The sequence below is a fragment of the Lepisma saccharinum genome, chromosome 10 (genome assembly GCF_977018435.1).
Source record: "Lepisma saccharinum chromosome 10, izLepSacc3.1, whole genome shotgun sequence".
NCBI classification, from domain to species: Eukaryota; Metazoa; Arthropoda; class Insecta; order Zygentoma; family Lepismatidae; genus Lepisma; species Lepisma saccharinum.
This window is the reverse complement of record NC_139238.1, coordinates 69,656,097-69,670,772: the sequence shown is the minus strand read 5'-3', so window position 1 is coordinate 69,670,772 and position 14,676 is coordinate 69,656,097. Positions and strand designations below refer to the sequence as shown.

At 40.9% G+C, this 14,676-nt stretch overlaps 1 protein-coding gene across 1 annotated transcript in view; it reads right to left on the bottom strand.

The window, feature by feature from the left end:
- The window catches only part of LOC145993939 (uncharacterized), a 102,346-nt gene that overhangs the window by 72,723 nt on the left and 14,947 nt on the right, over window positions 1-14,676 (bottom strand). The gene's annotated exons all lie outside the window — the stretch shown is intronic.

Genomic DNA, 14,676 nt, shown 5'->3' with positions numbered 1-14,676 from the left:
GCAACTTGGTTTCCATGGCCAAGCAGCTTACCATAAGCCAAACATCACACAGGTAATGCCATGTGCCACCTCGCGTGGTGCGAGGAATGTCGAAACTGGACCATAGAACAATGGAAAACGGTTGTGTGGAGTGATGAATCACGGTACACAATGTGGCTATCCGATGGTAGTGTGTGGGTGTGGCAAATGTCTGGTGAACGACATTTACCACCCTGTATAGCGCCAACAGTGAAATGCGGTGGTGGCAGAGTTACTGTGTGATCATGTTTCTCCTGGAGGGGGCTTGGCCCCCTTGTTGCTTTACATGGCAATGTAACGGTACAAGCTTGCGTTGACATTTTAACCGCTTTCATGCTGCCTACCATCAAAGACCAGTTCAGGGATGAACATTGTACACAACCGAGCACCCGTCCATACTGCAGGGCTTGTGGGGGAGTAGTTTGACGACAACAATAGTCCACCGATGGACTGGCCTGCGCAGAGTCCAGATTTGAATCCCACAGAACATCTCTGGGATGTTTTGAAACACCAACTTCGTCCAAGACCACACCGACCCACATCGATACCTCTTCTCACTTCAGCACTCCACGAGGAATGTGCTGCCATTCCACAGGAAACCTTCTGCCACCTGATTGAAAGTATGCCTACGAGAGTGAAGGCTCTCATTAAGGTTAAGGATGGGCAACACCGTATTGACTGCCAGTGTTTCCGATGGAGGGTGGCCCAAACTTGTACTTCATTTTCAGGTGGGTGTCCGGATACTTCTGATCACATAGAATATTTTGTGCTCTAAATATCACTCTGAGTAGACTAAAGTATACTCTCTCAGTTGATGGTGTCAGATTTCAAAATATATTTCTTAAAAATATAAAACAAATTTAAAAAATAAAAAACTGGCTCATGCGCTGGAAACTATGAGTTTCCTAATACAGTCCAGTGCACCAAAAAGGGCTGTGTGCCTTGTTAGGCTCACAAAATCTATGTACTACATAATTATCAGAAGTGCTAGTTCTTCACTGGTAATAAATAGTTGTCGTCGTTATACATACCTGGCAAAAATGTCTGATTCTTATCAATTATCCTATGCGTTACGATGCCAGGGGTCCCAGGTTCGAACCCTGGCTTGCGCATAGATGTTTGTGAGTATGAGTATCTTTCATCATATCATCACTCATGCCCATCTTTGCAAATTAGCCATAAGTGGCTCAAGAAGCAAAGTAAAATAAAGCAAATCAATCAATAATTACTCTATGCCTATGTACAAAATAAACCTAATGGTTTCACTCCAATCTAAGTCCCACTTTTTGTTTAGAGATCTTGGTACAAACAGAGGTTGTTCGCTTTATATCTGACCATTTTCGATTCAGTGCTGCCACCTGGCATATCATGCTGGAACTATGGGTCTGCTGGCGGGAGCAGTGTTGTGTCTGACCTTGTAGGTGTGTGAGTGTTGGTAGTGAATGTTATCAAATGGCACCGAAAATCAACCGGTATTGGGAGGGTTACGTAATGGCCCTTTTCCATGCAAAGTTTTCATACGTACGCATTGTGAAACAGTGTCGGGAGAATGGGTTAACACTCGGGGTGACTACTGTGAAAGCTATTGTGGCCCGTTACACACAACAGGCTCTCCTTGCGAAACATTCACCCACGAAGACCACCAGGAGAAGGGCTGCAAGCAAAGTGTCGCCCGTAGTGCGAAGGGGGATCCATAGATTGGCATGCCAAGAAAATCCCCCGACTCAAGGTGATATGGCCCACAGATTTCACCTTGCACCGTCAACTGTGAACAAAACAATTCGCAAGTGCCTCAGGTTAAAGTGTGTGTGGAAGGCCCGTGTACACCACCTTCTACCGCGTCACATTGCCGAACGTAAGACGAACTGCAGGAAACTGTATGAAAAGTACCTGGTGGATTCCAAATGGAAGAAAGTTGTCACAATGGATGAATCATATGTCCATTTCACTGCTGGTGGTCACATTTGGGCGATCACATACCGTGACATTGACGGCAAGGGGCACAGCAACTTTGTTCGTCAGTGCAGGGAAAGTTTCCCTCGTGGCTTTATGGTTCTGACGGGATTCGGATATGAGGGTAAGTTGATGATATGCAAGGTGGACAAAAAAGTGAAGGTGAATGCCAGATACTTCCAAGACTCCATTCTGACACCTATCTATCGAAGAGACATCACACAATTGTATGGAATGGACGCGAACCAGGTGATGATCCATATGGACAAGGCTTCAAGTCATACCTCCAGAACATCACTACGTTTTTATCAGGAAATGGCAGAGGAATTAGGAATTCGTGTCATTCTGTTTTGAAGACATTCCTGTGAAAAGCCCAGATGCCAGTCCATGGATTTTTGCGCATTTGGACTGTTGAAACGACGTCTTCAACATCGCTGCCTGCGCACCCTGGATGGTCTATGGAAAGCTTGCAGGGAGGAGTGGGACAGAATTAACATGCCTGTCCTGTGCCGGAGCTTGCTGCAATGGAAACTGCGATGCCGGGCGATAGTCCACAATGCTGGGGGTCCAATAGAACATGATTGGTGGTGGCGGCAAGGTATCTCTTAAGGTGAGTACTCGTCAAAAATGGTCGCATATAAAGCGAACAACCTTCTGTAGTATCATTTACAAACTGTACTCTTTCATTCAATTCTAATGGTGGGGCTTATTAGGTGTCAGGTATGTGCCTTATTTGGAATGGGCATTCCTAATAAGGCCCATTTCTAGGTGTTCACAAAATAACTTGTTGCAACTGTGATATTTAAGTTACACAAATTTTAATGTTTATACTTTATATTCTTACAATGTTGTTCCAACTTGTATTTCGCTCACAAAAAGTTACCGAACGTTAGTTAGGTCTTATTTGGCGCAAGTACCTTACGTGGACTAATTCCAACAGCTACATGAAATCCCACACAAATGGACGTTTCCCACGAATTTTCACCTTCTATCACAATGTTTTGCATCACTGAGCAAAGTGGCAGGTTTTTAAAAGGAGAATGAATGTGCACCTACCATCCAACTGTATCCCTAGCATCAGTATTTGTCATACAAGAAACTTTTTGCTTTACCAAGCACAATGACATAGTTTTGGAGGCGACCAAGAGGTCACCTATGGACACAGGGGAGTCATAACTTTAGAATTTGTCACTCGAGAAATAATGGAAAATAACTTCCTTAAAAATAGTTTCCAACATGTGAAACTGGTGGTATAGGCCATGTGACCAATAACTTAAAATACTAATTTAAGAGCACAATGAAAAAAATATTTTAAGTATACTTGGCAGAAAAATGAGTTAGAATAAAAATGCAAATTCTGCAAAACACCAAACGGAAGTTAAAAAAAATCGACATAGTCTGTTTCACTATTCAAAGATGCATTTTCTTATTTAATCCCTATTAACCACCACATAGATTAGCATGTGTGTTACTTGGACATTACTCATTGGCCAGTGCTTGTAATACTAATTCTAACACTACATTTCGAGAGAGCACTTCTTCTCTTGTCTTCAGGGAGTGGTTTGGAAAATTTGAAAATCTAGAGTCACATTTCAAGGGGATGATGTAAAAATCAATTTGAGTGGAAAAAGTATCTGGTCCAAATATCCTGGTACTGTGGGAACTTATTACCAAGAAACACTCCAAAAATTGTACAGATGAAGATTACCAGAGTTACTCAGAAATTCTGATACTGTCTGATGCTCTGTACCAAAACAATGATGCCAGTCAGAACAGAGTTAAATCTAGCAGTGGGGACAAATACAAGAATCTGATCAAACCCATATGGAACCAACTTAAAACTGGTAGTGGCATCAAACACTACAATACTCTATCCAAAGAGTTTGTGTGGGTGGATGATGTGAGAAAACTCATAGATAGATTGTTGGTCATAGAAGGAGAGGAAAATGCCGGCAACAATAATTTCCATAATGAAAAAATAGGCACTGTGAATATGATCAGTGGTAAACTAGCCAATTTTATTGTAAATTATAGTAAAGGCATAGGATACTTCATTAAAATTATTAATACTCTACCCCTAAATTCTGGAAGGGTAAGGGTTTGGTTAATGACATCATCAACAAACTGCCTTTTGAGATGCACTTACCTGGTTACCAATACTGTGGTCCTGGGACCAAACTAGAACAGAGACTGGAGAGAGGAGACAGAGGAATCAATCCTTTGGATACAGCTTGTAAAGATCATGACATTGCCTACAATACTCACACTGATCTTGGTGCCCGTCATTAGGCTGATCAAAAATTGGAGCAAGCAGCATTTGGAAGACTAATCAGCAAAGATGCCTCATTAGGTGAAAAAATAGGAGCACTGGGTACAACCATTGCTATGAATACAAAACAAAAATTGGGGTGGGGACTATAATATATTCTAAATATATATATAAATACCCATCATTATGAAACCTAAAAGGTATTGTATACCAAGTACCTTATTCAGATCTCAAATCTCTGAGATCCCTAGACAGTCTCCTCACCAAAAAACAACAGGAGAGGAAAATATCTTGTTTGAGTAGGGGCCATGGAATTAAATTAACTCTCAGTACACCTCAGTTGAAAAGATTGCAAAATTCCAGAAAACAGAAACACACCGGTGGTTTCATATTTAGTATTCCAGCCACTTTAGCAGCTCTGGGTGCCGTGGGAAGTTTAGCAGGGGGTAGCGCTGCCATAGCAAAAGCCGTTATTGATGCAATAAAGAACAAAGCTGAACTGGAAGAGCAGAAACAACATAATCTGGCAACGGAGAAAAAGGGCAAGGGCATTAATGCTGAGAAAATATAAAAAAAAGAACCATTATCCAACTTCGATATTGAAAATTTGATTAAGTTACTGAAAATTAAACACTTTGGAGGTGTTTTCATGTCAGATTCCTTACCCATCAACGGACCATATAAAAAAAGTGTGTGCTGTAGTCAATTTGGATAGTTTCAAAAATCAGGGCACTCATTGGATCTGTTATTACAAACAAGCTAACATAGCTTTTGTTTTTGATTCTTTTGGTGGCATACGTTTAGTTAGTTATCCAAATACTCCAAATCTCTATTATAGTGAAGAGCGTATCCAGGGTTTTGAGGATGTAAAATGTGGCCACCTGTGTGTTTCAATGCTGGCCTTCCTATCTCAAATAAATAAACCATCAATTGAAGATTTCCAGAAAGCACTGTGACATCTAAAGCATCATGGGAGTGTTTCGTCTTACCAGTGAGACTTCAGTATTGAAACTCAGCTTACACAATGATATTATCTATCCTAAATCTATAGCTTGACACGGTCGTGCCAGATTCAACTATAGCATATTAATATCCATAAGAATAGATTTATCTCAATACAAATTGAGAATGAGTAACATGAGACTGTATATCGGTATACACATGATACCTCCCAGGGCACGGGAAAACATTAAGATTTGCAGTAAATTAACAAAATCAGGACTTACGTGTTAACATCTAGGTTCAGAATATATTTATCTTGATTATGCAATTAAGAACAACATTTTACATCATAACGAAATGCACTAAAAATCATAGTAACAGCAGCACAACAATTATCACATGAACTTCCATTAATCTCGTAACTTCTATTCCAAGATTCATATCTATCAGGCGGGATGATGTACTTCAGCAGACTGTTCATACGTCCGGGAAGGACATGTCAATCGCCCCCTCCATTGAGAAACAAAATCGACGACGACTCGTGGAAGCACTCACAGTCTAGGAGATTTTGGATTCAACCTTCTAAAAGTATTTTCCTCATGTCTGGAGAACAATTAAAAATCTTCAGATTGTCGAAATTTACCTTGCACACTTCCTTACGAGTTTTTGTGTCCAATAACACTGCCGTGTTGAATTTCACTTGGGTAGCTTGAACGGTCCTGTCCACAAATAAAACAACTTGGAAATGGTTCGGTTAACAGCTGAACTTGGACGATGACTTCTTAGCAGCACCAGGTCATCCTCCTTCAACTGCAAAGCATGGCACTTCTGCTTCAGTTTCCGCCTCTGCACAGAATATCGTTCCCTTAACTGCACTTGAACAACCTTACTCTGCCAGTCTTTCTCACCGTCTTCTGACACAGGCCATGGAAAATCTCTTAGCACTTGTGGTGGAACTGAATGGTGGAAAAACAATTCAATGGGTGAATATCCTGTAACTTCAGAAAGAGAATTGTTAATTAACCAGGCAACTTCATAAATATGCTTGGACCAAACCTGGTGATCGTGCTGGCAATAAACCCTAAGTAAACGAGTTATCTCTTGGTTGGCTCTCTCCACTAGGTTTCCTTGAGGGTGGTAGGGCGTCGTACACACATGTTTCATTCCCAGGGATTCGATGAAACTCTGCCATGACCTAGAAGTGAACTGGGATCCTCTATCCGACAAAATTAGTTTAACAGCTGGATAATGGGCGAAATATCTCTCCTTCATTAATCGAATTATCTCAACGGTACTAGCCTTCCGCACAGGATAAACTGTGACGAACCTGGAGAAAACATCTATAAGGCTGAGAATATAATAGTACCCTGAAGAAGGCGGTAACTTTCCAATAAGGTCAATGGAAAGCATCTCATGAGGTTCCTTTCCACTAATGTGCAGCTTTTCCTTCATGATACCTAACTTGTCAGGCTTCACTTTTGCACAAATCAGGCAATCACGGATATAGTTAGAAATATCAGGTTTCATTTTTTTCCAATAATATCGGGATTGCAATTGCCTATAACACTTTCCCACACCAAAATGACCGCCGTCATCATGAATTTTTTTCAGCAGCTCGGGACGTCTGGAATTCGGAACACACAACTTGTACTGTGGAGCCTCCCCACTGTAACTTCTAAACAGCAATCCATGATGAAGTTTAAAGGACTTCTGTAACCTGGTCATGCCTGCATCTTCGTTTTCAGTAGGCTGATGAAGTTTAGCAATCATTTCACTGCAAAAAGAATCTTTAGCCTGGGCTTCTTTCCAATCACTCACTTCTTCATCTTCATCTTCTTCCCACAGAAAATTTATGTGGTAATGCAGACAATCAGACTCCGGTTTGCTCTCAGTATCTGCTTTCACAGGATATCTAGATAGCGTATCAGGAATAATGTTTTCTTTTCCACTAACATACACTATTTCGAACTGATATGATTGGATTTTCAAAGACCAACGGGTCAATCGACTATTCCAATTTTTGCTATTTTGCAGCCACTGTAGTTCTTTATGATCAGTATAAATTTTAAATTTTCGCCCCCTAAGATAGACTGCAAAGCGTTCTATTCCAAATAATATAGCAAGGCACTCAAGTTCATGAACAGAAAAATGAAGTTCATTGTTACGTAACTTTCGGCTAGCATATTGGATAACGAAAATATCATGTCCGTCTGTCTGGAACAAAACGCAACCAAGCCCTTTTCCACATGCATCTGACTGTAGACAAAATTCTTTAGTAAAATCTGGTTGCGATAGCGCAGGTGCACTAACCAAATCAAGTTTCATCAATTCGAAAGCTTCATTTTCTACTTCTGTCCATCGAAATTTCGCATTTTTGGACAAAAGATAAGTAAGTGGTTGCACTTTCACAGCAAAATTTTCAATGTACTTTCTACTCCAACCGGCAAGTCCCAAAAATTTCCTGACGTCTTTTCTGTTTCTAGGCCTAGGAAAATTTAGAATGGCGTCGTTCTTCTTAGGATCAGTTCGGATGGAATCCCCAGAAACAAAATGGCCTAAATATAATATTTCCGACTTAACTAAGTCACATTTCTTCAACTTCACCGTCATCCCAACTTCTTCTAGTCTGGTCAAAACATAATTAATGTGCCGGAAATGTTCGTGCAAATCACAATCGAACAGTAATAAATCGTCGATATACTGGGTCAGAAATGAATCAGTTTCGGGCCCAAATATAGAATGCATAGCCGAAACAAAAACTGAAACTGCGTTAGCTATTCCGAAAGGCATTTTTGTAAACATCCACTGTCTTCCTTTATAAGAAAATGCAGTGTATGACTGGCATTCTTGCTTTACAGGAATCTGCAGATACCCGGATACCAAATCAAAACTAGTGAAGTACTTGGCACCTTTAAATTTCTGGAGTGCTTCGTCTATTGGTTCAACAGAACTTCTAGGAACAATAACAAACTTGTTCAACAACCGAAAATCTACACACGGACGTACAGAGCCATCCGGTTTGTCCACAACAATGAGCGGGTTCAAGTACGGAGAGTTACAAGGCACAATTATTTCCCAATCTTTCCATTTTTGCAGCTCAGCCTCTAGTTTTGCCCGTTTTGCCACTGGAATCGGGTACGGTTTTTGACTCACTGGAACGGTACTGGACAAATGAATATCACAGACTAAGTTCTTGGCAGTGCCAGGTCTATCTGAAAACACCTTACTATGTGCAATAAATATCTCGAACAATTCGGCTCTTTGTTCCTTAGCCAATAATTCACTGGAGTCAATCTTCTCTCTTATATCCTCTAGCGGTGTAGCCCATTTATCGTAGCTAGCTTCAATCCTCCGGACGCTCATTTGCTTATCAACGGAATCATCATCATCTAGCTTTTGCTCAATTGGCTCTCCATCCACCATTAGATACAACTTCTTATGCTTGAGATTGATCTCTGCTTCATATTTCTGCAGGAACGAATAACCCAATAATAAGTCTGAAGGCAAATCCTTCACAACAAAAATTTCTAAAGGTATGGTGTTCTCAGCAATTTCCAGCACGATTATGCGTTTTCCCACAACTCGAGTTCGACTTTTTCCAGCGAAATCAATAAGTCGTACCTCTGGAGTAGCTTGTAACATGGCCCCTGGCAAATTTTGCTTTATTTTCTTCCAAATCTCGAGACTCAGAACAGATATTTCAGCTGCAGTGTCCACTATACAAGTGATATCAACATTTGCTACACGTGCCTTGAACTCAGGCGCTCTTCCAAAATTTTTAGACTGACTAGCCTGACACAAATTGTAAAGAAACTCACTCTCTTCATGATTAATAACAAACACCAGCTTCAGATCATTACTTACAGACTGGGAATTATTTTCTGCAGGCCCCAGTTCTATCCGAGACCGCCCGACATCAGAAGGGGAGGTTTCTATGCCAGGCATGGGGTAAAATCCCGCACCTGGTCGAGATTTGCTCCATTCTCCCAGCAAAAATTTCTGGTCAGCTCAACGCTCTGTTGCTGCTCGTTACTAGGGTACGACACTGCAGCATCTGTTTGTAAGCCACTGCTCGCCGCTTGGAATCGTGGAGAGCTACGACCTTCCCTCAAAGGTTTACTGTGCTCCGGTGAAGATACACGGTTCTCATTTCGTGGTCTGTCACAAGGTTCGTATCTGGAAGCAGCATACTCACGTCTCTGCCTATTTTGGCTTTGTTGACGATAACGATTGCAGTTTCTATATGGACCTGCAGGGCAATTTTCACGGTAATTATTCTGCCTCTGGACCATACGAACCCTCGGGTTTCTGTTTGCCGAGTTGCCTGGAATATCTCTGTTGTTCTGGTGAGTAGGGTTCTCCTTCCTCCACGCAGTTCGCCAAGCATCCTGCTCTTCCACTTGCTCGTATCTCTTAACAAAATCTGCAAGCAAATCTACAGTTACGGAAGCGTGGGCCATACACAATTGCTTCACTCTATAAGGCAATTGGCCGATTATGAGGTTTACCACCTCCTGCTCTATGTAGTGGCTACTCAGGTTTCTGTAAGCAGAGTACACAGACCAAACATATTCTTCCAAACTATTGTCATTGTTTTTATTGTACCGTTTGGCCCTAACAGATGCCAACTCCCTTTCTTTTGCCTCTGAAGACGCAAAACGCCTCTTAAACGCCCTACGGAAATCTGAATATGTGTGGAAATCATTCTTATGAGAGTAGAACCAATGATAAGCCATGCCCGTTAGCAAACGAGGAATAATCTCCAGCCTGTATCTATGCAGGATCTGAAGGATCTCAAGGTTGGTATCTAATTCTTTGAGATAAATCTCAGCCGAAGTGGCTATAATATTTCCGTCGAATTTCCGCATGGAATTCAGGTCAGCCATCCGGGGAGTCATCCCACCACGCGTAGCATTGGTTCGAGATTTTCTTTCTTTTCTCTTTTGCGATAAAGTCGACTCGCTGCCTGAAGAACTGGAAACGATCTCTCTGTGGCGTCTTTTCTTTTAAATGTGTACGGTTTCGTTGCCCCGAAGAGACCTCAGAACGACTAGGAGACAGTAACCTTCGAAAAGGCGCGCCCAGCTGGTCCACCCGCGGTAACTCTGGTTCACCGGAGAGTGGCAACTTGCTTAAAGTGGTTGAAATTTGAGCCACTTCGTCACAAAGATTACGCATGTCTGAAGAAAGCTTCCCTTGTTTGGATTCCATATCATTTTTCCACTCTTCAGCATTCTCTCTAGGACCCTCTGTGCCTTTAAGTTTTTCCCCAACAGTCTCTTCAACTCGCAAATTCAGGTTTTCTCTCAGCTGATATGCCATATTGGTCACCTGGTTGTCCAACTCTCTGGATATTTCTTCTCTGAAACCGCTCTGCGTTTCACTGATTTCCTTTCGGAACTCCTCCTTGGTCTGCTCAGCTTCTTCCCTCAACAGAACAACTGTTTCATGGAGTTTAGATTCCAGCTGCTGAGAATTTGACTGACATGCTTGACGTAAGCTCATCATCTCAATTTCAAGGCTTTCCTTCAATTTCTGCTGTCCCTCAGACATTTGCAGAGTCAGTTGTTCGATCCTCCGTCCCATCTCTGAATTGGACGCAGCGAGTTGTGAACAACTATGGGCCAGTTTCTCCTCCATCCTTGCTTCTAGCCGGCACTCAAGAGTTCTACTACTTTCTTCTAGTCTTAGTTGTAAACTGTGCTCCAAGATATTCATATTTTCCTGAAGTTTATCCTCTAACCTCCTAGAGTTCTCATGTAACTTAGCCTCCAAGCTATCAGAATGTTCCCGCATTCTAGATTCTAGATTATTAGAATTTTCAGTAATTCTTTCCTGTATTCTAAGTTCTAGATTACTAGTATTTTCAGTAATCCTTTTCTGGATTCTAAGTTCTAGATTACTAGAATTTTCAGTAATCCTTTCCTGGATTCTAAGTTCTAGATTACTAGAATTTTCTGGCATTTTAGCTTCCAGATTGCTGGAATTTGCCTCCAGCATTCGCTGCAATGACGCGAGCAAATCAGTAGTAACAGGAACAACAGGAACTGCAAGTTTTTCTTTGCATGCGAGACATGTTAATTCACAAGGAGAATTACTTTCCTTTGGTGACTTTAGCTTTGCACAATTTAAATGAAAAGTATTGTGACACTCAGTGCAAACAAACGTATCATCAAGCCTTGATGTAGTCTCACAGCAAAACACATGAACTGGGCTTTCGTCAACATTTAACGCTTTGCTTCCACTTCTTAATATTTTCTTTTCCATTGTTGCGCATCAAAAGTTCTGAGTCAACTGCAAATCTAAAACACGTTACCAAAGATTAACGTAACTAATGCACAATGTGTTCGTGGCCCCACGTTCTGTCGCCAAATTATTGACACGGTCGTGCCAGATTCAACTATAGCATATTAATATCCATAAGAATAGATTTATCTCAATACAAATTGAGAATGAGTAACATGAGACTGTATATCGGTATACACGTGATACCTCCCAGGGCACGGGAAAACATTAAAATTTGCAGTAAATTAACAAACTCAGGACTTACGTGTTAACATCTAGGTTCAGAATATATTTATCTTGATTATGCAATTAAGAACAACATTTTACATCATAACGAAATGCACTAAAAATCATAGTAACAGCAGCACAAAAATTATCACATGAACTTCCATTAATCTCGTAACTTCTATTCCAAGATTCATATCTATCAGGCGGGATGATGTACTTCAGCAGACTGTTCATACGTCCGGGAAGGACATGTCAAGCTCTTCGTGCTTTCTATAGTATGTATCTTATTTCCAATATCACGCAACACAATAATAGGGTTGCTGTAGGAAATGAAAAAATTATTATTACTCCTGGTCAGTATAATCTATCAACATTACAAGCTCATCTGCCTAGAGGGGTGATACTATCACAAAACTCCGTTACACACAGAGTGGAATTGGTTTCTGCAACTGAAACAGTTGATCTGGGTACACTTGGTAAGCTACTGGGTTTCGAGAATAATACAAAACTTGAGCCTGCCATCGAACACATAGGTAGCAATATTCCTAAATTCTTGGCCATAGAGACTCTGAATATCCATTGTAATGTGGCAGAAGAGATGATTACTAATTCCGATGGAAACATAGGCAGTCACAAACAAACTGGAACTATAGCAACTTTCAAACCAAATTCTGAGTTTATGGAGCCAATCAACTACACACCCTCCTCACCAATCTATTTTCCAGTATCCCACAATGGCATAGACCACATAGAGTTGGTGGTAACCAACGATAAAGGTGAAGTGGTAGATTTTGCTGGTGCTTCTACAACAGCAATCATAGAAAATAATATATAAAATAACCATCAACATGGAGAATATTGAAAGTTATGAATTGCAGTCTTTCCCTCCAAATTGTCGAACTTTTGCTAATCACAATGCACCAAATTGGGAGATCGAGATAGATTTGGATGTTGGGAACAGTTTTGTACAGCCTCACAATATATCAAATTTGAAGTGGTGAAAAGTGAGAGTGGTGAGGCATTTCCCTCTGGTGCAAACATAAGACTAGTAGATAATTTTGTACCACACTTGTTCTCTCAAGTGAAAATCAGAAAACATGGTACTGTGATAGATAGAGTAGACTATCCGTCTGTTGCCAGCTTTCTTCTCAGACTACAAGGACATCATATGGAAAGGTGGTTTGAGGGTCACTTTTCACAGGGCAGCCAATGATAATGATGCTCTGATGTGTTACAGCACCTTAAATGCTGATGGCACAGCACTCCCCAACACCCTACCTGAAGCAGCCAAGTGTATCATCAAGTCCATGGAGCTGAGGATACCAGTAGTAGAATACGAAACTAATTATGCCCTCAAATACAAAGCAGATATTCTGAAAAATCCACAAGTTCCTATTGAATTTTACACCTATCAGTGTGTTCAAAAACCAGCCTCTGCTATACATTATGAATTTGACGCTACTAATCAAGTTAGTAGATTACAATATGATATGCCAGATTTTGTAATTGTGCTGTTCCAGACTGGGAGAGAGAACACACAGGAAAAAGATTCCAGCAAATTTGACAATTGCAAAATTAAAAATATTTATCTTAAGAATGGACGCAATGAGATTTTCCCTTGCGAGAATTATAATCTTGATATAGCACAAGATGACTATCTCAAATTATATGAAGCATACACTGCTTACAAAAGAGTGACTGAGGGAAACATAGATGTATACTATACTCCCAGCGAATTCAAGGCACACACACCAATGTTTGTCATCAACACATCGAAAAGAAAACAAGTTGTAGTTAATGATAGAACAAATGTCAAAATTGTATGTGAATTTCATGAGCCTCTGCCTGACAACACTTTATGCAGTGTTATTCTTATTGCAGAGAAAACATTTGTTTATGTTGTGAAGAATGAGAGAGTCACAGAACAATTTTAATACACAGTCCTGTTGCCAAGAATTTTTTAATTTACTAGGCCACAACACTGCTGTCTGTAAACAATTTTTAATACAGACAGGGTATCCCGGGAATCAGACTAGGCGCCCTTAATTTACTAAACAACACAACCTTTGCGGGACATTCCCGAGCTAGCTCAGTTCTCGAGACATTCCCGAATTTCACTTACAAATATAAGTTCCCATTCTCAAAATCTACAAGTATGGAGGAGAGGAGAGGGAAGGGGCATACTAATATATATACACTCTCAACCAATCAATAGTGTCTCATGACCCTGACGGGACATTCCCGAGCCAGCTTAATTTCTCACAATTCTCACCAGTCACTGACAGGACATTCCCGAGCCAGCTAAATTTCTCAGAATTCCCGAGCCAGCTTAGTTCTCGGCACATTCCCGAATTTCACTTACAAGTATAAATTCCTATTCTGAGAATCTGAGAGAGGGGGTAGGGGGCTATACTAATATTATATACACACCCAACCAATTAACAGGGGGTCAGCCATTCCAGGCCAGCTTGGCTCTTGGATTAGTCATCTTAGTATAAATTTTGTAAAATGATCCGGCAATTTGTTACACTTATAGATTAGCTAAAATCCACCAGAAGATATAAAAATATAGCATAATTTTAGCCAAACTAGACCCTGGTATCAATCAACCCTCGTACCATGAGTCTGCAGAAAGAATCAACTTATTCTACTAATGCTACTTGGTGCAACTTGATTTTTGTCTGTAACTTAAGAAATAATTTTTTTGCAACATAGGGAAACTTTTTCCTTGAACGACCCTCGTATATTATTCCCCTTGTAGTATGTAATGTTTCAGGGGAAAACACAAACACAACAAGCCTAGGGAGGAGAAATCAAGGAGGCTGCTAAGTAGGTCAGGGGTCTATGTTGAGTCGCAAGAGTGCAACTGCTGCTGCTTGTGGAGAATCCACTACAGGACCATCAGAAGCTGTGGGGACCAAGGCAGGAGCTGTTCAGAGGCAAGACCCCACAGGACAGGCAGCGGGACCAGCACCCAGCTG